Source organism: Coptis chinensis, chromosome 3 (assembly GCF_015680905.1).
Source record: "Coptis chinensis isolate HL-2020 chromosome 3, ASM1568090v1, whole genome shotgun sequence".
NCBI lineage: Eukaryota > Viridiplantae > Streptophyta > Magnoliopsida > Ranunculales > Ranunculaceae > Coptis > Coptis chinensis.
The window spans coordinates 24,102,343-24,117,268 of NC_141458.1; the positions used below are offsets into that span (position 1 = coordinate 24,102,343).

The 14,926-nt window shown below is 38.2% G+C and overlaps 1 pseudogene; it reads left to right on the forward strand.

Annotated features, from left to right (window-relative positions):
• Window positions 1-2,075: 2,075 nt before the first annotated feature.
• Window positions 2,076-2,169, forward strand: LOC147508746 (small nucleolar RNA R71; annotated as a pseudogene).
• The last annotated feature ends 12,757 nt before the right edge of the window (window positions 2,170-14,926 follow it).

Below are 14,926 nucleotides of genomic sequence, written 5' to 3' on the forward strand. Positions count from 1 at the left end.
AAGGTTCTAGGCGTTTAGGCAAGAAGTGCTCCGTTTGAAGCGGTGCTTCGGTGTAATTTTTCGAGAACTTTTCAACGGCGAAACGGACAACCACAGTATGAATCAAACAAGGGTGGGTGGGTTTAATGGGACTTAAAAATGACTAATTATACTATGAAAACAATGCTAAAGTGAAACTAAGATGGCAGCGACGCCATTTGATAAAACATAAAAATGATAGTTTACCTACGAAATGAACGATGAAACTCAAAACATAAGTAAACTAAAACTTATACGAGTCTATAATTATCAAAGTTTTCTACTATCAATTCTATCGAAATAGAGTGGAGTAACAAATTCGTTCCACTCCTAGTCCTTTAGCATGGAGTGATTTCATCGTTAACTAATCGGTCTTAAGTCTAATGAGAGGTTTACGAGGGGAATTCTATACTACGAGGTGAATGAAATTAACAAGTTACTTAATAACTTAAATGATAATGAATAATTGAATGTGAATCTAGATAAAGAATTAGAGGGGAATTGATTCCACCTCGAATCCAACTTAATCACCTTGCATAGACTGTTGTAATCCAATTCTTACGTTCTTACTGTAAGAATTGCTCGTTCTAATCCCTAATTAACATGGCATTTCTACCAATTATAACTAGCATGTGAGGCCGTTTACCCATTCTCATGGTGAAACACGACCTTCTAGAATGGAATAGACTCTACAACGATTCTACACTTATACAACTAAGCTTTCATCAAGGCTTCATCAACCCCTCTAATGGAGGTTTAGCCTTGATTCATCAAACCATCATTTCCCATATTATTATAACTAAACATCATATCAAAATTCTAACTTGACTAATTTAACTAACAATACTTCAATCTAATTTAACAACTCAGAAATGATAATCAACAAAAATTAAAACTAGATCTATAATTTGAAATGACAAAATCGAAATTGACAAATAGCTATTTTATTTATCAAATTAATTAAGAACAATGATTCTAAGAGTTTAATCTAAAACAAGAATTGAATTGAAGCTAAACTAAATTAAAAACACTTAAATCTAGATCTAGAATTATCTATATTTTTAGGTCTAATTAGCTACTATTAACAAAGAGCTAAGCTTTGTTTTTTATATGTTCAGATCCAAATATCGTGCATGGGCTTGGATCCATGTTTTGGGCCAGAGAATCAGGCCCAAAACCCAATTCTTTCAATCCAAAAAGGCCTCTTCAGCTGCAGTTAGCTTCAACAGACTTTTCGTCCACTTCTGCTCCTCTGATTGGGTCAAGGCTTAGACCATTGGAAAGCTCTTTCCGAGGCGGTCGTTTTGACAAATGGTAGGCCCAATTCTGAGGTTTGAGTCCAAAGATACGGCCTTTGGAAGTTCTGCTGACTTTGAGTGTTGTTTCTGCCCGCGTCGACTTTTCAGCTTTTGACAGGGCTTTAGAAAGGCTTTGTCTTCTTGAATCTTGGCCTTTAATCACAGAATTCCTTAGCAACCGACCTTTGCTCCTTTATCTCGCTAAAGTGGCACATTTCTGCACATAATGGACTTTGAAGCCTGAAATGTATAAAAACACGTAATCAGTATTAACTCTTAATTATTACTCACATAATTGGTCTAAAAGTATGACTGTTACAAGGTTAAAACTACAGTTTTGGGCTCTTATCATTGTTCATAGGCGAGAGGACAATAGGAGTCAGGGTGCTCAGGACTCAAACAGAAATTACATGGGTTGGAGTTGACATTCATGACGGGGATTGGCTTTTGTTGAATAGAAATAGCCTCTACCTTTTTAGTTAAAGATTCGATTAAATTTTTAAGTTCTGGATCGGGTTTCATCTCAAACATATCGGCGGCCTTAACTGTTGAAGCAGAACTAGTAGAGCGGGGGATATCATCACTACCCCCCCCCCCCCCTCCCCCCCAATTATTATTACGCTTAGTTTGATCTTCTAAAAATTTGTAAGCCTCCGAGGCTCCTTTACTTAGGAAACTACCCCATTCATTATGTCAAGGACTTCTTTATGGTGGTGTAGAAGTCCTTTGAAAAAGGCACGAACTAATGTGTCTTTCGCTAAGTTATGATATGGACATTCTATAAGGAGATCAGTGAAACGATTCCAAGCCTCTAAAAATGATTCATGAGGATTTTGTTGAAAGAAATGAATCTTGGAAAGCATCTCATCCGTCTTTTAGGGTGGGTAAAAATGTTCCATAAACAAATGAGCAAGTTTAGCCCACGAGTCCATAGAATTAGAATTAGGCGTTAACCAAGACGCCTTATCGGCTAAGGTGAAGGGAAATACCCTCAGTTTAATTTGTTCCGCACCAACCGTAGGATGGTGGAATGTTATGTAAGGACTTGTTCAATCCTACGCGCGTATGTCGATAAGGTTTTCATGGTCTAAACCATGAAAAACGGGTAACAAATTTAATATGTTTGGGGGGATTCGAAAATCCCCCACTGGGTCTGCAAGAACGATGCAAGATTTGGGGCTATCGCTCAAGGCTTTATAAAAGTCCGAGAGAGGAGTCTCTCCTTCGTCGGGCATTGTGTCAGGTAGAGTATGTGGAATAGTAGCTAGAGGTGTAGTGATTGGTATACTAGATAGACGTGTTTGTTGACGTTGACGGTTAATTACGTTCGGTGTTTTTCTCCGACCAGACCTTAATCTCATGCAAGTCTAAGTCTAAACACAACAACACTCCAAACAATCTTGATATTCTAGTATAAACCTCTAACAGAAAATGCGAGGTTTGGAAGAAAGGAATACCTGATTGCGTCCTTGCTTCGCTTATGAATAGCGTCTTGTTTACGCGTGTTCAGTGTATATAACAAGTTAGAACACTGAAAACTTGAAGAAATGGAAAGTTTGAAACAAACCTGGGGAAATTGGACAATTTCAGCAGAGGGCACAGGTGCGCTCCGTGTAAGTTCAAGTTACGATGTTTGGCCGGGGTCGCCGGTTTGAAGCGCAGTCGCTTCGTGGGGTTCGAGCGTTTGAAGTAGCGAGTGTGCTCCGTGTAATTTTTCGAGAAACTTTTCAATGCTAAAACGGACAACCACAGTATGAATCAAACAAGGGTGGGTGGGTTTAATGGGACTTAAAAATGACTAATTATACTATGAAACCAATGCTAAAGGGAACTAAGATGGCAGCGGCGCCATTTGATAAACGTAAAAGGATATAATTTCCCTACGAAATGAACGATAAAACTCAAAACGTAAGTAAAACTAAACTAGATTACAAGCCTAATTTATCAAAGTTATTTCTACTCTCAATCAAATTAAGATATAGTGGAGTAGGAAGTTCGTTCCACTCCTAGTTCTTTAGCATGCGATGGTTTCGTGTCAATTAATCAATCATAAGTCTAGTGAGAGATTTACGAGGGGAATTTTATACTACGAGGTGAATTCAATTAACAAGTTACGAATAACAAAATGAGAAAATGCTAAGGGTTTGAATCTAGATAAAGAATTAAAGGGAATTAAATCTACCTTAACTCGACTTAATCCTACTAACAAAGACTCATCGTGATCCAAATTGAATGCTTCACATATCAAAATAGTAATTATAATCCCTAATTATACATGGCATTTCTACCAATTCATAACTAGCATGTGAGCGATTAAACCCATTCTCATGGTGAATTAATCGTTTCTAGAGTGGAATAATTATCACGACGATTTCTAAGTTTAACAAAGATCAAGCGTCATCAAGACTTCTTCAACCCTCTAATGGAGGTTTAGCCTTGATTCATACTACTATCATTTCCCATTGATTTAAAACTAGACATCATATAAAAATTCTATCTTTATGCAATTTATCTAAACAATAATTGAAATCTCAGGTAATAACTAGGAAATGAATAACAAGTAATAAGGGAATTTAGATCTAAACAATTGTAAATGACAAAATCGAAATGAATAAGAATCTACTAATTTATTTATCTAATCAATGAAGATCAATGATTTAAGAGTTTAATCTAAAACAAGAATTGAATTTAAACTAAACTTAATTAAAAATAATTAAAACTAGATCTAGAATCATCTATAGTTTTAGGTCTAATTAGCTACCATTATAAAAGAGCTAAGCTTTTGGTTTTATATGCTTCAGATCCAAAAATCGTGCATGGGCATGGAGCCATGTTTTGGGCCTGAAAATCGGGCCCAAAACCCAATTCTTTTAGTTCGTAAAGGGCTCTTCAGCTAGATTTGGCTTCAACAGGGTTTTTGTCCACTTTTACTCCTCTGATTTGGTCAAGTCTTAGACCATTGGAAAGCTCTTTCCGAGCCGGTCGTTTTGACGTAAGATAGGCTCAATTCTGAGGTCTGAGTCCAAAGATATGGTCTTCGGAAGTTTTACTGACTTTGTGCACTATTTCTGCCCGCGTGGACTTTGACTTTTCATCTTTTGACCGGGCTTTACAGAGACTTTGTCTTCTTGAAAATTGGCCTTTAATTACAGAACTCCTTAGCAACCGACCTTTGCTCCTTTATCTCGCTAAAGTGGCACATTTCTGCACATAATGGACTTTATTGACTGAAATGCATAAAAACACGTAACCAGTGTTAACTCTTATTTATTACTAACATAATTGGTCCAAAAGTATGATTGTTAAGGGGTTAAAACTACAGTTTTGGGCTCTTATCAATAAGTATAGTATAAGTTAAGTTGGTAGTTTTACTTGCGTTTAGATTTTCATCGCTTTATTCATTAGTAAAACTATCTTTTTACGATTATCAAATGGCGCCGCTGCCATCTTAGTTGCCTTTAGCATTGTTTTCTTTAGAATTGTTAATTTTCCAAAGTCCTATAACCCACCCACCCTTGTTTGATTCTCACTGTGGTTGTTCGTTTCAGCACTAAAAATTTTCATCGAAAAATTACACGGAGTCGCGACCCGTGCCTTGCCAAGGTAAAACAGCACCCCCCGCGCTGAAGCGCCTGGACCTCGAGATTTTCCCTGAGCGCTACCTGTGCCCCACCAAGGCTAAAATAGAGCGCGCCCTGCGCCCAAGAGCCTGGAACTCAAGCTCGAACCTGAGCGCTACTTGCACCCTACTTAAACCTATTCTGAGTGCTACCTGCGCCCTTTGCTGAATCTGCCCGATTTCCACAGGTTTGTTTCAAACTTCCATTTCTTCAAGGTTTTCAGTGTTCTAACTTGTTATACACACTGAGTACGCGTAAATAAGACGATATTTATAAGCGAAGCAAGGAGTCATTCAGGTACTCTTTTCTTCCACACCTCGCATCTCCTGTTAGAGGTTCATACTAGCATATCAGGATTGTTTGGAGTGTTGTTGTGTTCGTTAAGATTGGCTTAGCCTTGCATGAGATTAAGGTCAAGCCGAAGAAAAACGCCTAACGTAATCAACCGGAAACGTCAACAAACACGCCTTTCTAGTATACCATCGACTACACCTCTAACTAATATACCACACACACCACCTGAAGTAATGGCTGAAGAAAGAGAGTCTCCTCTCTCTGACTTTTACAAAGCCTTTAATGATAGCCCTAAATCTTGCATCGTTCTATCAGACCCAGTGGGGGATTTCCGAATCCCTCCAAATATATTTAATTTGTTACCCGTTTTTCATGGGTTAGACCATGAAAAACCTTATAAGCACATGCGTAGGATTGACCAAGTCCTCACTACATTCCACCATCCTACGGTTGGTGTTGACAAATTAAACTAAGGGTATTTCCCTTTACTTTAGCCGATAAGATACGGCGTCTTGGTTAACTGCCCAAGCACTAAATTCAGTGGACTCGTGGGCTAAACTTGTTCAACTATTTATGGAACATTTTTACCCACCACTGAAGACCGATATAGAAATGCTTTCCAAGATTCATTTCTTTCGACAGAATCCTCATGAATCATTTTCAGAGGCATGAAATCGTTTCACCGATCTACTTATAGAGTGTTCATACCATAACCTCGAGAAAGACACGCTAGTTTGTGCCTTTTTCAAGGGACTGTTACACTACCACAAGCAGGTGCTTGACATAATGAATGGGGGTAGTTTCCTAAGTAAGGGAGCCTCAGAGGCTTATAAATTTTTAGAAGATCAAACTAAGCGTAATAATAACTGGGGGGTAGTGATGATTTCTCCCATTCCGCTAGTTCTTCTACAACAGTAAAAGCCGTCGGTATGTTTGAGATGAAACCTGATCCGGAACTTAAAAATTTAATCGAATTTCTAACTAAAAAAGTAGAGGCTATTTCTGTTCAACAAACGCCAATCCCCATCATGAATGTCAACACCAATCCATGTAATTTCTCTTTGAGTCTAGAGCATCCCGACCCCTATTGTTCTCTCACCTATGAACAACAACAGTCACAACAAGATAATGTTTGCTCGATTAATAGTTTTCCTATTCCTAACGCCCCTTGGAGACAGCATCCCAACTTTAGTTGGAGAAATAATCAACAAGTAACACCTCCAGGGTTTAATAATCAAAATGTTAGGCAAGCAAACAATTATAACCAAGCTCCACCATGACAAGGACAAGATCAGGGTAATTATAATAATTATAACAACCAAGCGCAACCACGACAAGGTCAAGCACAAGGTCAGGGTAATTATAATAGTTATAACAATAATAATTATAATGCTAATAGAGGTATCGTTTTGGTCAATAATAACTATCAAAACCCACCCATTAATAATCATCATGACATAGTTCCTGTCACACAACGTATAGTTAACACTCTTCCACAATCGGATCATTTCGATACCTTTATGCAATCTCAACAATAGATTTTACAAGCCATCCAACTTTCCTTACAACAGTTAGCTCAAGAGAAAGTGCAACCCAAAAGTGTGTTTCCAGGACAAGCGATAGCTAATCCTAAAACAACAAACACAGTCTTTGAGGTAAATGGTAATACTAGTACGGAAAATGAAAACATAGGTGAGCTAAATGCCATCTCCACTCTCCGTTCTGGGAGAGTGGTTGATAACAAAGTAACTATGCCTATAGTTACCCCACCAGTGGTCCCTACACCGGAGATTGTACTAGATACCGTAATAGAAACTGAAGAGCCTACCCCTGTAGAGGTACCAGTTAAACCACAACCTAAGAAATAGAAAGCAAAGGTTAGACATCCAGTTGATCCATAAACTAAATATAGAGAGAAACCATCATTTCTCCATAAATTAGCTATGTTAAACAGGGATACAAACTTCGACGAGATTAAGGAAGTTTCTAAAAATCTAACGATAAACTTACCTTTTCTGGATGCAATTAAAAAATTACCTCACCATGCTAAGTTTCTTAAAGAGTTGTGCACTAAAAGGCGTAAGACAAATATTCCTAAAGATGCCTTTTTAATTGAACAATTTTCAACTTTAATGGAATACAATGGAATCGTTAAGTAAAAGGACCCTGGTCGTCCTACTGTACAATGCACCTTAGGAGATTCCCACATGACGACCGCTTTACTAGACCTGGGGGATAGTGTTAACTTACTCCTGTATTATCTATACAAACAAATAGGTCTACAAGAGATGTAACCTACTAACATGACGTTGCAATTAGCGGATCGATCAATTAAGTACCCTAAAGGTGTGGTTGAAAATGTGCTTGTTAAAGGTCCAGGAATTCTACTATCCTGCTGATTTTGTTATCCTCGATACAGAAGTCGCTAACGACTCTGTTCCGATCATTTTAGGGCGTCCCTTCTTGGCGACTGCCAACGCGCTTATAAACTGGCGCGATGGGTCAATGTCCTTGTCTTTTGGCCATCTTTCAGTTGAGGTAAATGTTTTTAAAATGATGAAACAGTTACCAGATTCATTTATAGATGGAGAGGTTAGTATGATTGAGAGCTTAGCTCAAGATTACTTTAATAACACGTTTCCAGAAAACCATATGCATAAATTCCTTTCTTTTGGAAGTTCAGATTTTGTCGATGACTCCTACATAGAGGAAGTCAACACCATCTTCGAGTCTACATAAATCGTAGACCCTTCGGTTGCTCCATATACAGAGTTTGAAGACCTACTGCCTAAGTAAGTATTCATTACTCAAGATAAGGACCCTCCAGAAGCATTTATCGATATTCCTCCCACCCCGGTGCTTAAACCTCGTCCTCCTGAGTTAAAGTATATTCAACTTGATCCAGATGGTAGTCATCTAGTAATTATATCTTCTCTGCTATCTAAGGACAAAGAGACACGGTTGATCAGGGTGAATAGGGAACAACGTTTTGCGATTGGTTGGTCCTTAGCCGACATTAAGGGAATTGACCATAATGTGTGCACTCATCGTATCCATTTAGAGGATAACGCAAAGACTTCCCTTGAACCTCAGCGTCGTTTAAACCCTGCCATGAAAGAAGTGGTCGGGGGAAGAAGTCTTACTGATTTTCGATCGGGTATCATATACCCAATCTCGATATAGCGAATGGGTAAGTCCCATTCATGTAGTTCCAAAGAAATCAGGGATTACCATGGTATGTAATGCCAAGGGTGAATATGTTGCCACACATGGCCCTATGAAATTGAGGATCTGTATTGATTACAAACGGTTAAATGCCATGACACGAAATGATCATTTTCCTTTACCCTTTATAGATTAGATGCTTGAACGTCTAGCTGGTCATGCTTTTTATTGTTTTTTGGATGGCTACTCTGGCTATTTCCAAATTATTATTAATATTAATGACCAAGAAAAGACTACCTTCACATGTCTTTTTGGAACATACGCCTATAAACGAATGCCTTTTGGCCTTTGTAATGCTCCTGGTACCTTCCAGCGATTGTATGCTTCATATATTTAGTGACATGGTAGGGCGTTTCATGGAAGTGTTCATGGATGATTTTTCTACCTATGGAGACTCTTTCACTGAATGCCTGTCTAACCTGTCTAAAGTTTTAACACGATGTGAAGAGAAGAGTCTCGTTTTAAATTGGGAAAAATGTCACTTCATGGTGAAAAAAGGCATAATACTAAGTCACATCGTATCTAGTGATGACATCGAAGTAGATAATGCCAAACTAGATAAGATAGCGACTTTACCTATACCACGGACTGTCCGTGATATTAGAGCCTTTCTAGGCCATGTAGGTTTTTATAGGCGTTTTATCAAAGATTTTTCGAAAATAGCTAGACCCTTAACTAATCTACTTTTAAAGGAGGCCATCTTTGATTTTAATTTTAATCGTAAAATGGGCTTTTGAAACTTTGAAAGTGCCTTTTAACTTCTGTAGCCATTATCTGACCTCGATTGGTTTAAACCTTTCGAACTCATGTGTGATGCTAGTGATTATACAGTTGGTGCTGTCTTGGGAGATAAACTAGATAATAAATCCACTGTTATTTATTATGCTAGTAAAACTCTAAACGATGCTCAAATGAATTATACAACTACTGAAAAAGAATTCTTAGCTATCATTTATGCTTTAGATAAGTTTCGTCCTTATTTGGTTGGTTCTAAGACTCTAGTTTACATGGACCATGCAGCCACATTCTCGCTAGGAAGGATCCTAAGTAGAGATTGATCCGATGGATTCTTCTCCTGCAAGAATTCACATTAGAAATAAAGGACAGATGAGGGGTCGAAAATGTAGTTGCCGACCACTTATTTAGACTTACAAACGACGATGATAGTGATTCTGACTCCATACCGGACTCTTTTCCGGATGAGCATCTGTGTGATATATTTTCTGCACCATGGTATGCTGACATTGTGAATTTTTTAGCGTCTATTGTTATTCCTTACGAGTGGTCAAGAAATGAACTTAAGAAGTTCTTGGCTAAAGTTAAGCTATACTACTGGGATGAGCCCTACCTTTTCAAGTATTATGCGGATCAGATCATTCGTCGTTGTATTCTCCAATGGGAATATAATGAGGTTCTCTCATTCTGCCATGACAAAGAGTGTGGTGGCCATTTTAGTGGTATGAAAATATCTACTAAAATTCTTCAATTTGGGTTTTATTGGCCCACTCTTTTTAAAGATGCCCAAGTACATTGCAAGAAGTGCATTCGTTGCCAACAATTTGGGGAATCACGAAGCGTAATATGATTCCATTGAATCCAATATTGGTGGTAGAAATTTTTGACGTATGGGGCATTGATTTCATGGATCCCTTTCCAGTTTTCCACAATTTCATTTATATTCTAGTCGCCGTGGACTACGTGTTTAAATGGATAGAGGCCATGGCTTGCCGTAGCAATGACCATAAGACAGTTGTGTTTTTTGTTAAAGAATATATTTTCTATTGATTTGGCATTCCCAAAGCCATCATTAGTGATGGTGGAACACATTTTTGCAACAGAGTTGTTGCATTTTTAGTGAAAAAGTATGGAGTTACACATAAAGTAGCAACTCCGTATCACCCACAAACTAGCAGACAAGTAGAAGTTTCTAATAGGGAAATCAAAAAGATATTAGAAACAACTGTAAATCCTGATAGGAAAGACTGGTCAAAGCGTCTATCTGATGCCTTATGGGCATATAGGACGGCTTTCAAAACTCCTATAGGTATGTCTCCCTTTAGGCTTGTATTTGGAAAACCTTGTCATTTGCCCGTTGAATTGGAGCACCGTGCTATGTGGGTTATAAAAAGCCTTAACTTCAATGTCGATGAGGCGGGTGTCAAGCACAAGTTGCAATTGAATGAGCTTGAAGAAATCCGTAGCGATTCTTATGATCTCGCGAAGGATTATAAAGCTAACATGAAACGTGTTCATGATAAGCAAATCTTGCACAAAGAGTTTGTGGTAGGTCAAAAAGTCTTGCTTTACAACTCCCGTCTACATATTTTTCCAGGGAAATTAAAAACCCGTTGGTTTGGTCCTTTTTTGGTTACTGAAGTCACCCCTCATAGGGCAATCACCTTTGTAAATCCCAAGGACAACAGTACCTTTCAAGTCAATGACCAATGGTTGAAACATTTCCACGAGCTATTGTCCCCTGATGAGAGAAAGTCCTTTTACAGGACCCTGTCTATGAGGACTAACCTTTTTCATTGGTGTACTTCTTTTCATTTCCATATATTGGTAAGTGCACTATTCAGGTAATCGGGCCCTCCTTATGGAGTGTGTGGCTGTAAGTACCGGATCCTAAGTCCACGTTAAACATAATTAACATTTTCCACTCTTTCATGTTTTCTCAGATTTTGAGTCATGTTCTTCTATGGTGTGAATTATGCATTATTGTTTTATTGTTTTTCTTATATTAAATCTCATTCATAAAAAATAAAATTATTAAAATCATAAAAATAGTAATTTAGGAAGTCTCGGGAATCTGACTTTAAAAGACCCGCTTTCAAAACAAATTTTCTAAACTTCGTTGCCAAAAATTTGTTTGGGGGTGGGGTGTTCGTTTTTGTACTGGATTGTTCAACTTCCTAGTTGTGTTGTTTATGCTGTTTAATTGTATTCCGATTTGGGTTGACATTATCTAGGAAATTAGAGTTCATTCGTTCGCATAACTTACGTTATGCACACACTACGAGGCATTTTTCATCTTCTTATATGTCATCCACGGTCGGAATAAAGTTTTTTTTATGGTTCATTGGATTGGAAATTCTCTCCTGATCATTTTCATATCTCATTCGCAAAAATCGGACAGGTAACGAAGCAGCAATTTTAGTTTGAAGTTGCGTGAAAAAACCCGACAAATTTTGAAAAATTGAATTGGGCTTGGACCCAATCTCGCATGCACGTGCGTCTCCTTCTTCAAACAACAGTCACGTTTCATTCTCCAAACCGCCATTAACAAACAACAAAGCTTCAAAACCTAACCTGATAAGATCCCAAAACTGTAGTTTTAACCCCTTAATAATACTACTTTTAGACCAATTATGCGAGTAATAAATAAAAGTTAATGCTAATTACAGGCTTTTATGTATTTCAGGCATGGAACTCAATTATGTGCAGAAATGTGCCACTTTGGCGATATAAAGGAGCAAAGGGTTGGTTGCTAAAAGTTTTGTGATAAAGGCTAAGATTCAAGGATACAAAGCCTTTATAAATCCCGGTCAAAAGCTGAAAAGTCAACACGGGCAGAAATAGTGCACAAGTCAGCAAAAATTCCAAAGACCATATCTTTGGACTCAGGCCTCGGATTTAGGACTACCTTACGTTAAAACGACCGGCTCAGAAAGAGATTTCCAATGGTTCAAGACTTGACCCAATCAGAGGAGCAGAAAGGGACAAAAAGTCTGTTCAAGTCAAAGCCAGATGAAACGGGATCTGTGGACTGAAGAAATTGGGCTTTGGGCTCGATTTTCCGGCCCAAAACATGGCTCCTCAGCCCATGCACAAAATTGTGGATCTAGTCTCCTCCTTTACATAAAACAAGACTTAGCTCTTAAGAAAGGAGTAGTTAGATAACTTAGAATAAAAAGTAGCCATTAGAATAGCTTGTAGATCTAGTTTTTGAATTTCAATTAGTAATTAATTAGTTTCATTCCTTATTTTAGATTAATTATTTGAATCATTGTTCTTCATTCATTAGATAAATTAAATAGTAGTTCTTGTTAATTTTGATTTTGTCATTTAAATTTGTTTAGATCTAATTTCAATTATTGTTTGTTATTCATTTCCTAGTTATTAATTTGGATTTCAATTCTTGAGTAGTTAAATTAGTAAAGTTCAAATCTTTATATTATGTCTAGTTTTAATTCAATTGGAAATGATAGTTTGATGAATCAAGGCTAAACTTGCATTAGAGGGGTTTAGTGAAGCCTTGATGAAAACTTGATTGTGTAGCCTAGAATCGTTGTAAGAGTCTATTCCACTCTAGAAGGAAGTTGATTCGCCATGAGAATGGGTAGACTTCCTCACATGCTAGTTATGAATTGGTAGAAATGCCATGTATAATTAGGGATTAGAACGACCACTTCTTACCGTGAGAACATAAGAATTCGATTACAACCATCTATGCTAGTCTCTTAAGTTGGATTCGAGGTGGATTCAATTCCCCCCTAATTCTTATTCTAGATTCAAACCTTAGTATTCCGTAGCATTTCGTAGTCGAGTTATTCATATCTTGTTAGTTAAATTTGCATCGTAGTATAATTCGTAATTCTCTCATTGACTTTAGTAGGATTGATAGTCGTAGGAAACTTGAATGCTAAAGAACTAGGAGTGGAACAAATCTTCTATTCCATCTCTACTTCAATAGATTCGAGAGTAGAAAACAAATATCTTTGATAAGTCTAGTATAAGCAACAATTTGTAGTTTTACTTTCGTTTAGAGTTTCATCGTTTATTCATTAGTAAAACTATCTTTTTTACGATTATCAAATGGCGCCACTGCCATCTTAGTTTCGTTTAGCATTGTTTTCTTTAGAATTGTTAATTTTCCAAAGTCCCATAACCCACCCACCCTTGTTTGATTCTCACTATGGTTGTCTGTTTCAGCACTGAAATTTTCCTCGAAAAAATTACTTTCGGCGCGACCAGCATACAGGCAAGCCAAATTGGAGCGCACCCTGGGCCCAAACGCCTGGAATTCTATCTTTTGGCTGAGCGCGACCTACACCCTGCCAAGGCAAAACACGAGCGCACCCCGCACCCACACGCCTGGAATTCCACTTTTTGCCTGAGCGCGACTTGCGCCCTACCAAGGCTAACTTGGAGTGCGACCTGCGCCGACCCGCCAGGAACTCGGCTTGACCCGGATCAGCGTGACTTACTCCCGACCCTAGGCCAATTCGAAGCGACCCGCCCTCGATGAAACTGCCCGATTTTCACAGGTTTGATTCAAACTTCCATTTTTTCAAGATTTTCAGTGTTCTAACTTGTTATATTCATCGAGCAGCGCTTTTAAACAAGTTAAGCTATTCATAAGCGAAGCAAAGAGGCTTTCGGTACTTTTTTCTTCCACACCTCGCATCTTCTGTTAGAGGTTCATACTAGCATATCAGGATTGTTTGGAGTGTTGTTGTGTTTCATTAAGATTGGTCTTAGCCTTGCATGAGATTAATGTCAGGCTGAATAAAAACGCCCTAACGTAATTAACCGACAACGACAACAAACACGTCTTTCTAGTATACCACTCACTACACCTCTAGCTAGCATACCACACACCACACCTGAAATAATGGCTGAAGAAAGAGAGTCTCTTCTCTTGGATTTTTATAAAGCCTTGAACGATAGCCCTAAATCTTGCATCGTTCTATTAGACCCAGTGGGGGATTTCCGAATCCCCCCAAATATATTTAATTTGTTACCCATTTTTCATGGGTTAGACCATGAAAAACCTTATCAGCACATGCGTAGGATTGACCAAGTCCTTACTACATTCCACCATCCTATGGTAGGTGCTGAACAAATTAAACTGAGGGTATTTTCCTTCACCTTAGCCGATAAGGTGGCGTCTTGGTTAACTGCCCAAACGCCTAATTCTGTGGACTCGTGGGCTAAACTTGTTCAACTATTCATGGGACATTTTTACCCACCACTGAAGACCGATGAAATGCTTTCCAAGATTCATTTCTTTCGATAGAATCCTTATGAATCATTTTCAGAGGCTTGGAGTCGTTTCACCGATCTACTTATAGAGTGTCCACATCATAACCTCGTGAGAGACACGTTAGTTCGTGCCTTTTTCAAGGGACTTCTACACCACCATAAAGAAGTCCTTGACATAATGAATGGGGGTAGTTTCTTAAGTAAAGGAGCCTCAGAGGCTTATAAATATTTAGAAAATCAAACAAAGCGTAATAATAATTGGGGGGGGGGGGGGGGGTAGTGATGATATCTCCCGTTCCGCTAGTTCTTTTACAATAGTTAAAGCCGCCGGTATGTTAGAGATGAAACCCTATCCGGAACTGAAAATTTTAATCGAATCTCTAACTAAAAGGGTAGATGCTATTTCTGTTCAACAAACGCCGATCCCCGTCATGAATGTTAACACCAATCCATATAATTTCTGTTTGAGTCCAGAGCATCCCGACT